This window comes from Balaenoptera acutorostrata, chromosome 8, assembly GCF_949987535.1.
Source record: "Balaenoptera acutorostrata chromosome 8, mBalAcu1.1, whole genome shotgun sequence".
In the NCBI taxonomy this organism is placed as follows: domain Eukaryota; kingdom Metazoa; phylum Chordata; class Mammalia; order Artiodactyla; family Balaenopteridae; genus Balaenoptera; species Balaenoptera acutorostrata.
Genome location: NC_080071.1, coordinates 62,118,351 through 62,136,515, shown reverse-complemented (window position 1 = coordinate 62,136,515; position 18,165 = coordinate 62,118,351). Strand labels below are relative to the sequence as shown.

Here is an 18,165-nt window from a genome sequence, read left to right as displayed (position 1 = left end):
TTTCAATGCTGTCAACAAATTTGCTTTGCATGTAGCCAGGCAAAAATGATTTAATTCTAGTTTTTTCTTTCTTTGATCAACTTTAGAAGGTCAAAATAAAGATATAAATTAAAATTTAAGTCCAAGTCAAGCCTACATCAAATTAAGCAGCATCTGAGTAACTTAGAGCTTGATGATAAAGAATAAAGTAAGGTGCTATCACCCTACTCCTAAACCATTTCAATAAGGGGTGTGTGTGTGTGACAGAAATTAAGAACGCAAGATAAGCAAATTCGATTACTAAAAAGTAATCGAAGATAACTGAAATGTCCAATTTCTAAAAGCTTCCTAAAATAGTGCATGAAACTGCAGAGAGTCGTTGGCCAGAATGTGATTTCCTAAAAAAGGCCTCACACTGCAACAAAGGTCAATTTAAGTGCCTAAGGCCCCATCTGATGGGTTGCTGGAGTCTTGGAATACTCCAGCAGGAAGGTGCACGCATACAAGTCGTTGATAGACGTGCTCAAGGCTTCACTGTGTCCCAGGGCCCTCGGAGAGAGGCCGCTGGACCTGCTTCCAAGGAAAAGCGAGCAGGGGTGGGACAGCACCGTAATTTTCCTCCCTCACTCATTCATTCTCCGATTCACTGGTTCCTGGAGGCGGTTCCCAGGGACGCGCAGAGGAAAGGCGGAGCGCGGGCGGTCCCCGCTGGGTGCGGTCGGGCGCCTGGGGCTGGGGGTGAGCCTGGCGGGCCAGGGGGTGCGGACGGCGGGCGCCCGGGAGGGGCGGGCTCGGCTGCCTGCGCCGGAAGTGAGTGGCGGGTGGCGGGTGGCGGGCGGCGGGTGGCGGGCGGGAGTGGGGGGAGCGATCGGTCGGGCTCGAGTCGGTCAGCCCGGCGACCGCCCGGCCCTCAGCCCCGCCTTCTGCGTCTCGGCCGGACGCGGCTGCATTCGGATCCGCCGCCGCTGGGCGCTGCGGCCGCCCCGCCCGCCGCGCGCTCCGCCCAGCCCCCGCCGCCGCTGCCAGGGCGGTCGGTCAGTCAGTCAGTCACGGAGCGCGCGGCGCGGGAGCTGCGGACCCTCGCGGCGTCTCCGGAGAAGGAGCGCCGCGCCTGGGGAGGAGGCGGCGGCGGCGGCGGCTGCCCAGCCCGGGGCCGCCCCGGAGCCGGGCCCGCCGGAGGACCGAGCCGTTGCCACGGTGAGTGCTCAGCCTCGCTCTCGGGCCCGGCCGGGCGCGGGGCTGGGAAGCGTTGCCGTCGCTCCCGCCTCCATTTTCCCGGCGCCCGGCCCCGCCATCCGGGCGCGGTGCGGACGGCCGAGCCTGGGGCGGGGTCGCGGCCGCGGCCGAGGCCGGGGCCGGGGCTGGTCGGACCTTGCCCGGCAGGCGGCCGGCCGGTGTTTGGGGGTCGGCGGGGCCTGGGCTGTACCCTGCGCCCCTGGGGGCCGCGACGGAGGGAGACAATGAGATGCAGGGCCGCCTGGGGAGGGTGCGGTTGGGCTTCTCAGACCCGGCACCGGTGACTGGTGGCCCGGGACCGCGGGAAGGAAAGGACTATTCCCCCGACTAGCCACAGAAACCAGTGACTCGGTGTCTGGGGTTCCCCGGGTTTCAGTGCTCCCCATCTTTCATAAATGAGTTCAGTGCAGAGATTTAGGAAGGCGGGGCACCTTCTGTGTCTTCTTTCTAATTAAGCAGGCTGAGTAATTGCTCCACTGCTTTTGAGCCCATCTCTTCTGCGTCTGTGTGCATTCCCGCCGGAAATCCAAACTGCAGTTCATGCGGGGGGAGGGGGGGAGAAGGAAGGCAGTGTAAAAGTATTAGGATGCCTTCGTTTTAAGACGGTTTGAAAGATGCGGTTTCTTATTCAGGCGGCGTCTTAGGGTGTCCCCGCGGTGTGAGCTGGAAACCGCGTTAAGTCATTGCTTGTAAGCATGAAGACGTGGCTTAGTATGAAATAAGAGGTTTGGGGAAGGGTGTAAGCGTTACATCAAATGTGACCTGTTTGTGTGTATCTCATATATTCTGTGGGAAGGGCATTTGGGGAAATCTGAGTGAATTGAACGGTTCTTCACTTAGCCTCCAGATGAGGGTTGGTGTTGTCGGCAGCATTTGTCTTGGTGATGTGAAGAGCTGCCTCTGTGTGTGAAGTCCGCGGTAAAGGAACAGTAAAGGTTACCGGCTAGGGATGGGGCGTGATGGGGTTATTAAAAGGGTGGTAGTGAGTCCGTAGGAATATTAAATTCAGCAAGTATTTATGGAATACCTACTATCTGTTAGGCAGGGTGGGGGCCATAAAGTGAACAAGAATGCAGCATATAGTGGTGGAAAGAGCTTTTTGAAGCCAGGGAAACCAGGGGCGCTGTAAGCACTGGAATTGGCTGGTAGTGTGACGTTGGATAAGCTGTTGAACTCTCAACAGTACGGTTCTCTATCGGTAAAATGGGAATAACTAAGACCACCTGCTTACCTCCCGAGATGGCTGTCAAAGGATTAATTGAGATAATGTATGCAAAATGCCTAGCACCTTGCAGGGCACCAAGGTGTTTTAACAAATGTTAATTCCTTTTCTCCCTAGCCTACTGCTCCCGAGATTTTCTTGGGGAAAGGTGGGAGAAGAAGTGAATGTAGGTAATTGTAATGCAATGCATTATATAATAAAATGTTGAAGGAGAGGTGCAAAATGGGGAAGTGAAGAGGCGAGGGAATCATTCTAAATTGGGAGCACTGGGGGAAAATTCATGGAAGCTGTGGCATTTAAGTGGAACCTTTAAGGATGGGTAGGATTTCAGCTGATGTAGATGGGCAGGGTGAGGACATTCCTGGTAGAGGTGGAGGAATTGAGGAAGAGCAATGGGGGAAGGGCAAAATTAGAGACACGCAAAGGCTTTTTAGCTGTTGTTGAGTCTGACCTTCAAAGATTGTCTCTGTTATTTTGCTTTCTGTGTTGTGAATTTACCAGAAACCAGATTTAGTCTCTTCAAGTAAGTACAGAAATGTCTACAAAGCTCAATACATGATTTTTTGGATGAGACATTTTGTGGTATTTGGACTGCTTCTCTCTCCTGTTTGAATTTAATAAAGAATTATTTGTAGCTAGTTCCTTGTGATGAATAATAGTTCTATTTGGCAGAAAAGGCCTCTGATATGTCAGAGTCAGAGGTCTTACTAAGATTATATAGTGAGTAACTGGCTGAAAAATATGGAGTAGTGGGCACATATTGGGTGTGTCTCAAACTCTTAATCAGTATCGTTTGTTTTCACAAATATTTTAACACTTAATTTTCGGAAGAGGTGTTTTTAACCATTGTCTTTAACAAGAATTAAAATGGCTTTTCTTTTGGTTCCCACCCCATGCATAATTATTTATTACATTAGCACGGTGGATGGCTATCACAATATTATTCACAGATTCTTGGACACACATTATAAAATCTCATGACTTTGCCTTGGTTCTGAAGTAGTTGAATGTCAACATTAGTATTGTTGATCTCAAACACTTATTTTAGGAAAATTAATATTAGCAAAACAAGATATGCGACCTCAAGCAAATCACTTTTCTTGGACTCTCAATTCCTTTCCCTATAAAGTGAGAAATTTGGGTTAAATCACTGGTTTTCAATCTGTGTTTTACTGAACTCTAGAATTTTGAAGAGGACCTTCAGAGGTTCTCCAGATGTTTGAATTTAATTGCATTAAAATTGTGTTTTAAACCCAGAATAATAAAAAGCAACTACTTTTTGAGATGCACTGTTTTAAGTGCTTTACATGTATTGACTTATTTCATCCTTGCTATAATCCTGTGATGTGGGTTCTGTAAATATGTGAAAAAACAGGCACAGACTACAGAGCTATAAAGTGGCAGAGCTGGGTTTGAAAGCAGGCAGCATAACTCTTAAGCTTGTGTTCTTAACTACATTCCTATATTGCTACCATAATAAAATAACACACGCAATTTTTTTTATTGTGGTAAAATATACCACATAAAATTTACCATTTTAACCATTTTTAATTGTACAGTTCAGTGGTATTAAGTACATTCACATAGTTGTGCACCCATCATCACTATCCATCTCTAGAACTTTTTCATCCTCTCAAACTGAAAGGCTACCCATTAAACATTAACTCCCCACCCCCTTTCCCTCTGGCCCCTTGTAACCACTTTTCTACTTTGTCTCTGTGATTTTGACTACTCTAGATACTTCATATAAATGGGATCATGCAGTATTTGTTTTTGTTTTGTATCTGGCTTATTTCACTTAGCACAGTATCTTTTTTTTGAATATCAAATTTATTTTTATTTATTTTTGGGGGGCATAATTAAACCTTTTACTTTATTTTATTATTTTTTTTAACATCTTTATTGGAGTATAATTGCTTTACAATGGTGTGTTAGTTTCTGCTTTATAACAAAATGAATCAGCTATACATATACATATATCCCCATATCCCCTCCCTTGCGTCTCCCTCCCACCCTCCCTATCCCACCCCTCTAGGTGGTCACAGAGCACTGAGCTGATCTCCCTGTAGTACAGTATCTTTAAGGTTCATCCATGTTGCAGCATGAATCAGAATTTCATTACTTTTTAAGGCTGAGTAATATTCCATTGTATGTATATACCACATTTTGTTTATTCATCTGTAGATGGACATTTGGTTGTTTCTACCTCTTCGCTGTTGTAATACTGCTCTGAACATTGGTGTACACATATCTACTCAGGTCCCTGCTTTCACTTCATTTGGGTATATACCCAGAAGTGGAATTGCTGGATCATATGGTAATTCTGTGTTGGATTTTTGAGGAACTGCGACACCGTTTTCTACAGCAGCTGCAGCATTTTACACTCCTGCCAGCACAAGGGTTTCAGTTTCTCCATATCCTCACCTCAACACTTGTCATTTTCTGTGTTTTTGATAATAGCCATCCTAATGAGTGTGAAGTGGTATCTCATTGTGGTTTTGATTTGTATTTTTCTAATGATTAGTGATGTCGAGCATCTTTTCATGTACTTGTTGGCCATTTGTGTATCTTCTTTGTAGAAATGTCTATCCAAGTCCTTGCCAATTTTAAAAATCGGGTTGTTTTGCTATTGTTGAGTTGTAGCAATTCTTTATATACTCTAGATATTAATCTCAGATCCATGATTTACAAATATTTTCTCTTATTCTGTGGGTTGCCTTTTCACTCTGTTGATAGTGTCCTTTCATGTCTAAAAGTTTTTCATTTTAATGATGTTCACTTCGTCTATTTTTTCTTTTGTTGCCTGTGCTTTTGGTGTCCAAGATATCATTGCCAAATCCAACGTCATGAAGCTTTTCCCCTGTGTTTTCTTCTAAGAGTTTTATAGTTTTATAGCTATTATATTTAGCTCTTTGATCCATTTTGAGTTAATACTTGCATATGGCTTTAGATAAGGGTACAACTTCATCCTTTTGCTTGTGGATATCCAGTTTTTCCAGAACCATTTTTGAAAGAACTGTCCTTTCCCCGTTGAATGGTCTTGGCACCCTCGTGTACGTATATATAAAATTTTCTCACATTGAAAACAGTAGTGCTGCATTGGTTACACCTGCTTAATTGGGGAGGGGGGAAACATTCCTTAGAATAAAGCTTCTTTTACTATCTCTGATTATTTGTGAATTTTAAATGGGTAAGGAAGTAAGTTTTTTAAAAATTCAGTCCTGTGCATGTCTATTCATGTAGAATTGTCTAAACAGTACATTACTATGGCATATAAACTGCGTTTGGTTAAATGACAGGCAAGACTCAAGCCTATTCCTTTGGGGGTATACTCATCCTGTGTAAGTCAATTTGTTTAGTAACAAATGAACATGTAACACTAAGTCCTGATATCATGTTACAGTATAGATGTTTTATAGCTCATTGCAAGTTTTAGGTTTTTCTTGTTTGCCTTGTAAGCAGTTTTTAGATACTGTTACTAACTCATTTTGAAAGAAAAAAATTCTTATTTAAAAAATTTCTCAAATCAATTTAATTGAAGCATATCCTGGGACTGCAAAACAAACCATTAAAAGCTACTAAGAAAACAAAACAAACGCTGCTACCTACTTGCAACTACTTATCTGAGTGAAATAAAAACAAAATTTTGCAGAAATAAATGGGTTGCTTTGGTGTCAAGACTAACATCTCTAACCCTCATTTGTCTCTTTGAGTTTTTAATAAATTATATTTGAACATAAAATGGTATTAGCAGTGCTTTTGCAGTTATATATATTTGCCATGCTGCATAAGATTTCTTCTGGAAAAGTTTTGTTGTGAAATATTAGAAACCCCCCAGATTATATGATGTCTAAGCTTCATCCTATGCTCTTATCACTGTTATTTTAAGATACAGTATTTACCACACTTTGGGGCAGATGTCTTAAAATACATCACTCATAACTTATAAATTGACTTTTTAAAAAGTATATGTTCTGCTGTTCATAAAATGTATATTGTTACTCTGCTTTAGGCAGAGCTACGCATAATGGAGAAATCAAAGAAATAGGTATTCTCCCCTCCAAAATAGAGAGGATACTAGTTTAAGTGCAGGATACAAGAATCAGTAGAGAATGTAATTTAAGGGAGCAGAGTGTAAAAAGAAACAGAAGGACTGGGGTTTGTTAGGCTTGGAAAAGAAGGGACAAGTCATCCCTTTACATGAGAAGAAAAGCAAGATTGCGTGGCCCATCATTGATGTCTTGTCATTTGTGTAGCACTAAAAATGTAAGCCCCCTGATGAAGAATGGTGAAATCTGGAGAAAATTAGAACTGTGAACATATTGAATAGGCCCAAATATTGTAGAATTACAATAGTAAGTACAGTTTTTTAATTGTACTTGAAAATTGAATGCTTTTTAAAAATTTATTTTATTTATTTATTTATTTATTTATTTATTTATGGCCGTGTTGGGTCTTCGTTTCTGTGCGAGGGCTTTCTCTAGTTGCGGCGAGCGGGGGCCACTCTTCATCGCGGTGCGCAGGCTTCTCACTGTCGCGGCCTCTCTTGTCGCAGAGCACAAGCTCCAGACGCGCAGGCTAAGTAGTTATGGCTCATGGGCCTAGTTGCTCCGCGGCATGTGGGATCTTCCCAGACCAGGGCTCAAACCCGTGTCCCCTGCATTGGCAGGCAGACTCTCAACCACTGCACCACCAGGGAAGCCCCTGAATGCTTATTTTGAAATCAATTTTAGAATGATCTTACTAAGTTTGATATGTTTGAAGAAGAGTGTTAGCTAAGTCAGTACAGCAAAATAACTAGCAATGTGACTTGAAAATACAATATATTCTTTATGTATCCCAGATTGTACATGCCTCTCTCCATGGTTCCAAGCACAGTTTATTTTCCCTAATTTTTCTAGTCAAAATTCTACTCATCCTTTGAGTCCCAGTTCCATTGCCACACACCTTTGTGAAGCTGTTTGATACTAAGTAGAATTCATTGCCGTCCTCTTCATTCCTCTAGACCTTACTTGATTTGCCCTATATTGTAAATAATTGTATACTGTCTTAAATCCCCGATTCTGGAGTATTGGATCTAGTTTTACTCATCTGAAATGTCTCTCAGTCCCTTAAATATAATAGAAATGCAATAAAAACGGTTTTAATGAGGACTTCCCTGCGCAGTGGTTAAGAATCTGCCTGCCAATGCAGGGGACACAGGTTCAAGCCCTGGTCCGGGAAGATCCCACATGCCGCGGAGCAACTAAGCCCGTGTGCCGCAACTACTGAGCCTGCGCTCTAGAGCCCGTGAGCCACAACTACTGAAAAGCACACTGCCTAGAGCCCATGCTCCGCAACAAGAGAAGCCACTGCAATGAGAAGCCTGCACACCGCAACGAAGAGTAGCCCTCGCTCGCCGCAACTAGAGAAAGCCCGTGTGCAGCAACGCCCTAAATAAATAAATAAATAAATAAATAAAGGTTTTAATGAAAGGCATCATTTGAAGAATTCTTGATGGTTGGTGTTACATCTCCTGAAAGGATCCATAAAAATCTAATAATGTTTATTTTATTTATAAAGAACAATTCTTTCTCGCCTTATTTGGTTTATTTTATAATGTAACAAATGACTTTAGAGACTTGTGAAGGGAATCAGTGATCCTCTTTATCTGTGAATAGAGTTCTTTATAAATGTTAGTAATGGCTCAAAAACCTTTTTGTTTACCCTAAATTTTTAAAATAAATATTTGTTTTTTAAAGCAAGCGTAATGAATACAGTGCATTATGTTTGAAAAATCTTGGTTGTACTGCTTAGTAATACAGAAATTCCAAAGTCTGGATCTTAAATTTGTTTATTTTGGTACTTGGTTTTAATGCTTGTCTTAGCTAAAAGGCAGCTCATGCAGGGACACGTACCCCAAAAGAATAACTGCCTCTTTGGCTGTACTTTCTAAATGGAGATACTCATTGTTTAATTTCTATCCATCAATTATGCAGATTTGGCTAGTAAAGTTTGCCCTTTCTGTGCAAACCAATGTGAGGATTTGCATTTATATGTTTTTAATAAATGTATTCAAAATCCAGAGAAACTATGTATGGAAGACATTTAAAGAGTTAGAAAATGGTTTCTCTGTGTTTAGAGTGTGCAGGTATGAGTATTCAAGATGACACACATTGACTTCTTTTGAAATACAGTTATTTTCTTACTAAAAAAATGCTTCATTTACCTTTAAGGTACACATAGATTAACTATGTTTTTGTTTTTAAAAATAACTGCTAGGTAGCATACTGCTAACCGTCACTTATCACAGAAAGTCAGCAAATTTAGACTTTTTGTGTGTGTGTGTGAAAGATAAATGCTTAACTCATCTTTAAATTTGACAACTCTTTTAAAATACTTTGCCATGAGACAACCAATAAACCTGTTTGGTGTAAAATACTTATGGTCACTCCTCAACTACATCAGCAACATTCTGTATCACTTGGTGCTCTTTCTGCTTGAGCTTCTCTTTTGCTGCAGTAGTTGCATTTGAGGTTAAACCTTACTTCCCCTGCCCCAACTTTCTTTTGTTGAGGTCAAAGCAGCTGCTTCATGAAGGATTAGATAATACAGTTTTTCCATAAAATATTGTTTCTATTAAGGAAATCATTTACCGTAAGAATATGTCTTCCCTGGAACACCAGTCTCTTGTAGCAATTTACAAAAAGGTGCGTTCTTTATTTCATTTTTGAAAAAGATTCCAGCAAATACTATCACTCTTCCCTCCAAATATTTAGAGTCACTTAGTACCAGAATACTTAGACTACTTTACATATATGATGTGTGACTGTCTGACAGGTGGCCATAATGAAGAGGCCAGTGTCGTTTTCTGTGTTAAGGATACACATGTATTATATTGTATTACATTATATGGTACTTAAAATACATATGTGTATTAAGATAAAGATTAAATAGAACTCCTAATATGTTGTTCTTATACCCTAATGGATCATCACTCATACTTCCTGGGTTATAATCACCTCCATTTTGGAAATCGCTCTACAATCTTATTGAAGTACTGTTGGTAATAATGAACCTTTTATATTAAGTTCCATTTCATAGTACATAATATACTTGTATGAAGCCATCTTAAAAATAAAGCACTTGGGACAAGACATTCTGATTTTCTTACTAATTAGAAAGAAATGTTTGTGGAAGAAAAATAGATAAATTTCAACAAAGTGAGACCTTAATAAAATTTATTCTTTTTTAAAATATTTATTTATTTGTTTATTTTTGGCTGCATTGGGTCTTTGTTGCTGTGTGCAGGCTTTCTCTAGTTGCGGCGAGCAGGGGCTACTCTTCGTTGCAGTGCGCGGGCTTCTCATTGCGGTGGCTTCTCTTGTTGCGGAGCACGGGCTCTAGGCGAGCAGGCTTCAGTAGTTGTGGCACGTGGGCTCTAGAATGCAGGCTCAGTAGTAGTGGCGCAGGGGCTTAGTTGCTCCGCCGCATGTGGGATCTTCCCGGACCAGGGCTCTAACTCGTGTCCCCTGCATTGACAGGCGGATTCTTAACCACTGCACCATAGGGAAGCCCAATAAAATTTATTCTTTACCAGAATTGAAGTTATTAGCTTATTTTAGAAGCTTCAGTTTGGATTTTACATTATGCTTTCAGGAATTAGGGTGAATTAAAAGTACCCTTTTAAAATTTAATTTCGTAATTCAGTAGTGTTGATAGACATAATTTTTCCATGTCCATAGTGAGCATTTTTTTCCTCGAATCTCTAGCAAGGTAGAGAACATTTCCATGACTCTACCCTTTATCTTTTCCTTTCTTCTCTACTTCTGCAACTGCAGCCACAGTTGCTTCATCACAGATACATTTTGCCTGTTCTAGAATTTTGTATTAGTTGAATCATATGTATGTGTTCCTTTGTCTCTGACTTCTTGCCCTCAGCATGATGTTTTTAGATCCATCCATGTTATTGCGTGTATCAGTAGTTTGTTTCTTTTTACTGTGGAGTAATATATGCAATTGTACGAATATTGAATGTACCATAGATTTGTTTATCCAGTTTCCTGTTGATGGGCACCTGGACTGTTTCCAATTTGGGACTACTGTGAAGAAAACTGCCATGAATATTTTTATACAAGTCTTTTTGTGGACAAATGTTTCATTTCTCTTGGATAAAGGAGTGGAATTGCTAGGTCATACGTAGATGTTCCTCTTTTTAAAGACTTGTATTTGAAGAACAGTATACACATGTATCATAAACGCACACTTCTACAACCTGAATACTCCTGTGTAACCAGAACATAGATGAAAAAGAAAATTGCCAGTGTGCCAGAAACCCTCCTCATATTTGCTTTTCTATATGACTGCCCTGTCATGGGTAGCCACTGCCTTGACTCCTAACTCTAATTTTGTTGTAAAGTTTTTTGGTTTGCTTGTTTCTTTAAAAAATTTTTTCTACTTTATTGAGGTATAGTTTCCACATAATAAACTGCATGCATTAAAGGATACTGTTTGATAAGTTTTCATACACCTGTGAAGCCATCACTGCAGTCAAGATAGGGAACATATTCATCAGCCCCCAGTTTCTTCACCTCCCTTTGCCAGACATGCTCCCCTCCACCTCTGTCTCCGTGCAACCTGTCACTGTAGATTAGTTTGAATTTTCTAGAATTTGATGTATGGAATCATACAGTGTTCCCTTTCAGTCATTCTCTCTCTCTAGTCTGGTTTATTTTTATGCAGAATAATGATTTTTTTAACAAGTGTATACAAAAGTCTTTATTTTAACATTTAAAAGAAAGAATCACATGTTCTTTCCCACAGCTTTACCAGACTGAACCATCCGATAAGTTACACGCACACAGAGACTTGGCAGGTTATTGCACAGCTTTTCAACGGGTTGAGTCAGGACCAAGTGGCCACCTTCCCCACAGCTGGGCTCTGAATAATGATTCAGAGAATAATGATTATAGATTGATATAACAGAATAATGATTTTTAGATCAATCCATATTGTTGTTTGGATTAAGTTCCTTTTTATTACTGAATGGTATTACATTATGTATATATGCCACATTTTGTTTATCCGTTCACCTGTTGATAGCTATTTGGGCTGCTTTCATTTCTAGCTTTTTACTAATAAAGCCGCTATGACATTTTGTACAAATGGAGACAGATATACGTACACATATATCTTCATGAATATGTTTTTATTTCTCTTGGATAAATACTATGAGGACATGCTGAGTTATATAGGGTACATGTATTTTTAATTTTTTAAGGAACTGGCAAACTTTTCCAAACCTGTATCATTTTATGTATCCAACAGCATTATATGACAATTTTAATTACTCTACATCCTAGCACTTGGTATCGTCAGTCGTTTTCATTCTAGCCACTGGAATGGATACATAGTGGTATCTCATTATGCTTTTAATTTGCATCTCCCTGATTACTAATAATGTTGAGCGAATTTTCATGTTCTTATTAGCCATTTGGGAAGTGACTGTGCAAGTCTTTTGCCCATTTAAAAAACTGGGTTGTGTTATCTTTTTTAATTTAGTTGTAGCAGTTCTTTATATATTCTAGGTACAAGTCCTTTATCAGATATATTTGTGAATGTTTTTTCTTAGTCTGTGGCTTCCCTGTTTATTTTTTAGTGGTGTGTTTCAGATAGCAGAAGTTTTGATATTGCACTTCATCAAAATGATCAATATTTCCTTTTATGGTTAGTGATTTCTTTGTCCTAATAAATCTTGGCCCACACTAAAGTTGCAAAGATATCTCCCTATGTTTTTTCCTAGGAGCATTATGATTTTAGCTTTCACATTTCAGTCTGTGATCCATTTTGTTTATGGTGTGATGTAGAGGTCGAACCCCACCCCCCATCCCATGTTTATACAATATCTATTTGTTCCAGCATCATTTATTTTAAAAAAAAAAAGTGCTTTCCATTTTTGTCAATTATATCTCAGTAAAACTGAGGAAAACCCCCTTTCCTTTCCTCCTTTCCTACTTTGACATCTTCATTGAAAATATTTGACAATAAGTGTGGGTCTGTTTCTGTACTCTCCATTCTGTTACATTGATGTAATTCTCTCTTCTTTTGCTAGAACTACACTGTCTTGATTACTTAGCCTTATAGTGAGTAAGAAGTCAAGGTAGAGGATATCCCCCAAGTTCTTTTCGCAGATTGTTTTGACTATTTTAGGTCATTTGCCTTTCCATATAAATTTTAGAATTAGATATTGGGATATGTGTTATAATTAAATTGGATACCTAGTTCAATATGGGGAGAATTGGCTTATAACAATATAGTATCTTCCAATCCATTAACATGGTATATCTGTCCATTTATTTAGATCTCTAATTTCTCTCAGCAGTATTTTATATTTTTCAAATGAACACTGCTTGCTGTCCTATTTGTATCAGTTTTTTTTTTTTTTTTACAGCCAAATCATACTTTACACAAGCTTATTTTTATAAGTAAAGGTTTGGTATGGAGATTTTCCATTTGATAACCTTTATCTAATGCATAGATGAAGGGACCACCTGTTCTGATGTGACAGTGCTACAAATAGAGGAGACTGAAACATATCTTTAGAAACATTAAAGCAGACTTACAGCTTTATAGTTATTGGCATAATTCTTTTGACTTGTATGGTTGTGGATATTAATATTTAAAGAGACTTATCTTTATTAGCATAGCCTAGTATTTTTAGAATCAGAAGTAAAACAGAATCTTATCAGTTTAATTGGGGCATTAGTTCTTACCAGAGGAGTTTGCATTTTGAGTTTGCATTTTGTAGTTTGCCTTTTTCTTCCCCCTTTCATTAATAATACTGATGGAAATATGCAACTCTCAGAAATGTATAAAGAAGAAAATAAAACATAATCCTACCACCCGGAACTGATTACAGTTAAAATTTTTGGTATATTTGCTCGTGTGTGTGTGTGTGTGCATGTGCCTGTTTATATAGCTCATTATAGTATGCATAATTTAGTTCTTCTTTCATATAAATGCTATATCACTAGCATTTTCCCATGCATTAAATGTTTTATGAATAATTTACAACATCTGCATTATAATCCAGGATGGATAATAAAACACACTTGAATTTACTCAGTTTTTCTTTTCTTGTGGAATATTTAGTTGCCTTTCCCCCTCTGTGTGTGTGTGTGTGTGTGTGTGTGTGTGTGTGTGTTTAATGTTTGGCTTTAATGAGCATACTTGTTCACAATCTTTGTCCGTATTTTTAATGTCTTTCTAACATTGTTTTAAAGTCGGAAAAGTTTGAAACCAAAGTGTAAAATATGATAGACATCTACATACTCATCACCAGGAGTAATCATTGTTTATATTTTGCTTCAAATAATTTGTTGAAGGAGAAGTAACAGATAAAACAAAAATCCTCCCCAGATAACAATTTGTATTATTCTGGTGCATATTTTAGTGCATTTAACAAATGTGTGTCCATAACATTTTACTTATTACTGTCTGTGCTTCTGAATTTTATAGAAACAATAAATTATATCTTCTAAAATTTGCATATTTTACTCAACTGTGTGGTTTGAAATTATTAGTACTGGTTCTTGTAGATCCAGTTCATTCTTTTTATCAAAATAAGCCAGTTTTTCCATTCCTCTTTTGAGGAGGGTTAGTTAGATAGATAGGATGCCACAGTGAACATCCTTTTACATTTCTCCCGGTGCTTGTATCTTACATGTTTGGGCACTTAGAAGTGGTATTGCAGCATCATAAGGTGCATAATCTCCAGAAGGCTTTCCAAAGCGTTGGGGAGTATACGTCCCGACCAGCAATGTCCTCATTGCTCCACATCTTCCCCACCCCCTGGTTTTATCAGACTTACTGTTTTTGCCAACTTGGTGAGTACGAAATGGATAATATTTTTTTCTTTAGTATGTTTTTAGAAATATTGTTATTAGGATGGGAGCACAAGGTTCTGTAGCATATTCAGTGAAACTTTTTATCCTTGGAAATTGTATTCTTTCAAATATCCATTAAGAAATGTTTTATAATCACACATTAAAACTTTTAAAGAGTTTTGAAAGCATTGTTGTTTATGTTTATTCACAGTGGGGTATAAGTGTTTTGTCTAAAGAAGTATTATCTGTCCTGGCTATAAGACTGATATTGGAGAATTGCCTAAAATGCATTAACTCTATGTTGTGACATCTGTGTAGATAATTTAGATGATTATTTGGCTAACAGAACCCTTGACTGATTTAACTTCTTGTGAGCTTTTTGGGGAAACATTTAATTTTTTAAATCATGTACAGTCAAGTAAAAATGTAATATCCAGTTGTAATTTTTTTCATTTCAACAACTGATGACTGCTTATGACATGAGTAGAAATGATTTACTGTGGAAATCCTGAATGTATTATTCCTACAAAAGTTGTCTTCTCTAACCCTTTTCCCTACTGTGTGTGTATGTGTACAATAATAAACATTTCCAGTTTAAAATACTGTAACATGTAGGCACATTAATTTTAAAAGTAAAGATATAAAAGATGTAAAAGTTCTGTTCTCTGTTGGAGATTGTAATAAAACTGCCTGAAGGCAGGGACCATGTCTACCCTTTAAATAGCTGTATTCTCTGTGTTTTTCTGTACAGTGCCCGACTCATAGTAGTATTTCACTAAGTATTTGTTGGATGAATGATATTATTTCTTGCTAAGTAGTAATCTTAAGTGAAAAATAGCTGTACTTTTTTAGTACAGATAAACACAGACTTAATTCTGTGTGAACCTAGAATTCTGTCCGTATTTATTCTTAAATGGTAATATTTAAGCTTTGGTTTTTCTGGTCTTCTGAGTGAGAAGCATGCAAGTAATGGCAAAAAAGTGGTAGTTTTTATTGTAAAGAAACTCAACTCTGGATCTATTTTTAACTGAAAAAGAAAGCTAACTTTTTAGCCTAAGAGTTCACTTGGAGTCCCTCTGCATGATTTAGGTGTATTTTAGCCTGTGAACGTCCAGTTCTCTCTCCATGACTTCTGACTTTACTTCCTTATTGTCTCATCTCTCTGCTCCTGTATCTTTGCCCCTAGTCCTTGTGGGCACAAAGCTCTTTCCTTTATGAGCCAAGGGTCTCATAAATTTAGTGACTTTATTGACCATTTGGAGGTTTACAAGGGAGAAATCACATGACGTGTAGCCTTTTACTATCTTACAGCCTCTGCACCCCATCTGTGGCTACTTTCCCCAGCCAGCTCTTCAGACCTGCCACCATTTTTTTTATCCTGTAGAGCTTTCTCAGAACTTTAGTCCCCCACTCTCAATGTATTTTTCACAAGGAGTAGCACTATGTTGTGTTGTCTACTGCTGTGCATTGGATCACCCCAGAACTTAGTGGCTGAAGACAGCAGCAATCATTTTATTATTATTTCGAATGGTTCTGGGGGTCGCCCAGGCTTAGATGGTTCTCACTGGGAATGTCTCATGCAGTTGCAGTCAGGGGCAACTGGAGCTGGATTCCTCACTTACCTGTCTGGTGGTTGAAGCTGGGACCTCAGCTGCGGCTGTGGGCTACTTTCTACACTTAGCCTCCTTCTGTGGCCTGGGCTTCTTCACAGCATAATGGTGGGTTCCGACAGCAGCTTTCCAAGAGAAACAGGAGGAGGAAGCTGTTAGCACTTTTGATGATCTAGTCCCCTAAGTCACTCAGCATCACTTCCTCCATAGTTCATAGGTCCTCCCCAGAGTCCAGGGAAGGGAACATAGACTTTACCTCTCAATAGGAAGAGTGTTAAGGCAGATTGTTGTGAGAAGAGCAAATGAGACTGGGGATATTGTTGCAGTCATTTGGAAACTATCATCTATCTTACTATATCAGGTAGGTTTACTGATCCCCAGCTGAAATTCTGATGAACAAAATTTCATCCACCTTCTTTTATCTGAAAAAATTTCATTACAGATGATGAGGAAGTTATAGATACGTTCAAATGCCACTGCCTTTAAGAATGAAGGTTAAAAAGTAATCTTTAACCCTGCTGTCTCTGTTCTTTGGAGCATTTAAAATATACAAATGTGTGGACTCCATCCTAGTCTCCCAATAATTAGAATGTACTGGACGGACCTCAGGCATATATTAAAAGCTTCATGGCAACTTATTAGAGAGGCTTCAAGCCTTCTGCCTGTACTCCATGTGTATTTACCAGTGCCACACCACCTTCCTATGGACTCACTAACATTTTGAAACTTCCCTCCTCTCTTTCTATTCAAAGTATATGATATCAACAGAAAACAGTGGTAGTCTATACTAGAGTGCTAAATAGTGTGATGTTACTGTAAGTAAAAACATGAAATTTTGTAGGAATTGTAAGAACATACATGCTGTAGTCATCAGGGCAGTTTCATGAGAGTGAACTTAAATTGGATCTTGAAAAATAGATGGAGCTTAGATATGTTTTGTATTGATTGGAAACTCTTCTACTCAATTGGTTGTGAACATTTTTTTATTGAAGTATAGTTGATATGAACATTATCTTTAACCATTTAAACAGATATCTTGGAGATGGTCAAATGGATCATCTTGCTCTCAAATGTGAAGATTAAATGCAAGGGATCTCTTTTTGCTATAGTAGATATTTCTATTTCGCTTATCTGTTTCAGACATGGTTTAACAAAGTCAAAGGCATTCCTCCCTGTGACAGCCTCTGAAAGACTACTGTAGCAGTTTATCATTTTTTTCTATGCCCAAATTATTAAATCTGATTTTAAGTAAATCTGCCAATGGTGTTTAAACCCTTTTAAATGTTTTCATCAACCACCTTCTCAAATAGAGAAGTAAAGAAAGCATCATTGATAGAAGCTGGACCACAGTGAAAATAGGAAGCCCTCAGTAGATGTTACCTATACGCCAGACACTGTAGTCTTTAATGTAGATTATTTCATGTATGCTTCACCATAAGGATGTGGGATGATTTTACAAATGAGGAAACAGGTTTAGGAAGATGTAAAAGGACTAATACAAGTTCATGGAGCTATTCAGTATTCAAATCAGGTAATCTAATAACTGGAGAGCCCCAGCTCTTAACCAAATCAAGAAGTTCATTTTCTTCATCTGGGAATGCATATGAAACAGTGATGGAAGAAAGGACACCACTTAGCCACCTGTGGAATGACAAATTGCAACCAAGAATGTCTTCTTTTTTGTATATTGTGGATATGGCTCCAGTCATGTGAACCTTTTAGCTATGATCAAAAACAGTGCACCAAACTTAACACTACCTGACCATTATTAGATTTGGCTAATGTGGTGAGATGAGAATCACTGATATTTTGAAACCCCCCCCCCCTTTTTTTTTAACCCCACATTCTGTTTAGCTAAAACTTATAATGGTTAGGCATTGTTACTGGTTTCTTTAAGGTTGTAGGAAGATTAGTGAAGTTATTGGGTTTTATTTTTATTTTTAAAAAATTTAAATTAATTTTAATAAAATTTAAGTTTTCTGTTTAAATTTTATTGAGAGGTTAATAAAGAACAGGTAAATTTTTTTTATTTTATTTACTTTTTAAAATAATTAATTAATTTTATTTTTGGCTGCGTTGGGTGTTTGTTGCTGCATGCGGGCTTCCTCTAGTTGTGGCGAGGGGGGGCTATTCTTCGTTGCGGTACGCGGGCTTCTCATTGCGGTGGCTTCTCTTGTTGCGGAGCACGGGCTCTAGGCACGCGGGCTTCAGTAGTTGTGGCACATGGGCTCAGTAGTTGTGGCTCGCAGGCTCT

At 38.9% G+C, this 18,165-nt stretch overlaps 1 protein-coding gene across 6 annotated transcripts in view; it reads left to right on the top strand.

Moving 5' to 3' along the window:
- Window positions 1–683: 683 nt before the first annotated feature.
- RAPH1 (Ras association (RalGDS/AF-6) and pleckstrin homology domains 1) overlaps window positions 684–18,165 on the top strand; it is an 88,447-nt gene continuing 70,965 nt past the window's right edge. For 4 of the 6 annotated variants that reach the window (XM_057550860.1, XM_057550859.1, XM_057550858.1 and 1 more), the window contains exon 1: window positions 810–1,176. The gene's annotated coding sequence lies outside the window, so the exon portion shown is untranslated. Of the gene's footprint in view, window positions 790–809; window positions 1,177–18,165 lie in introns of those variants that run through there. The other 2 variants (XM_057550857.1, XM_057550861.1) reach the window with 2 other exon arrangements.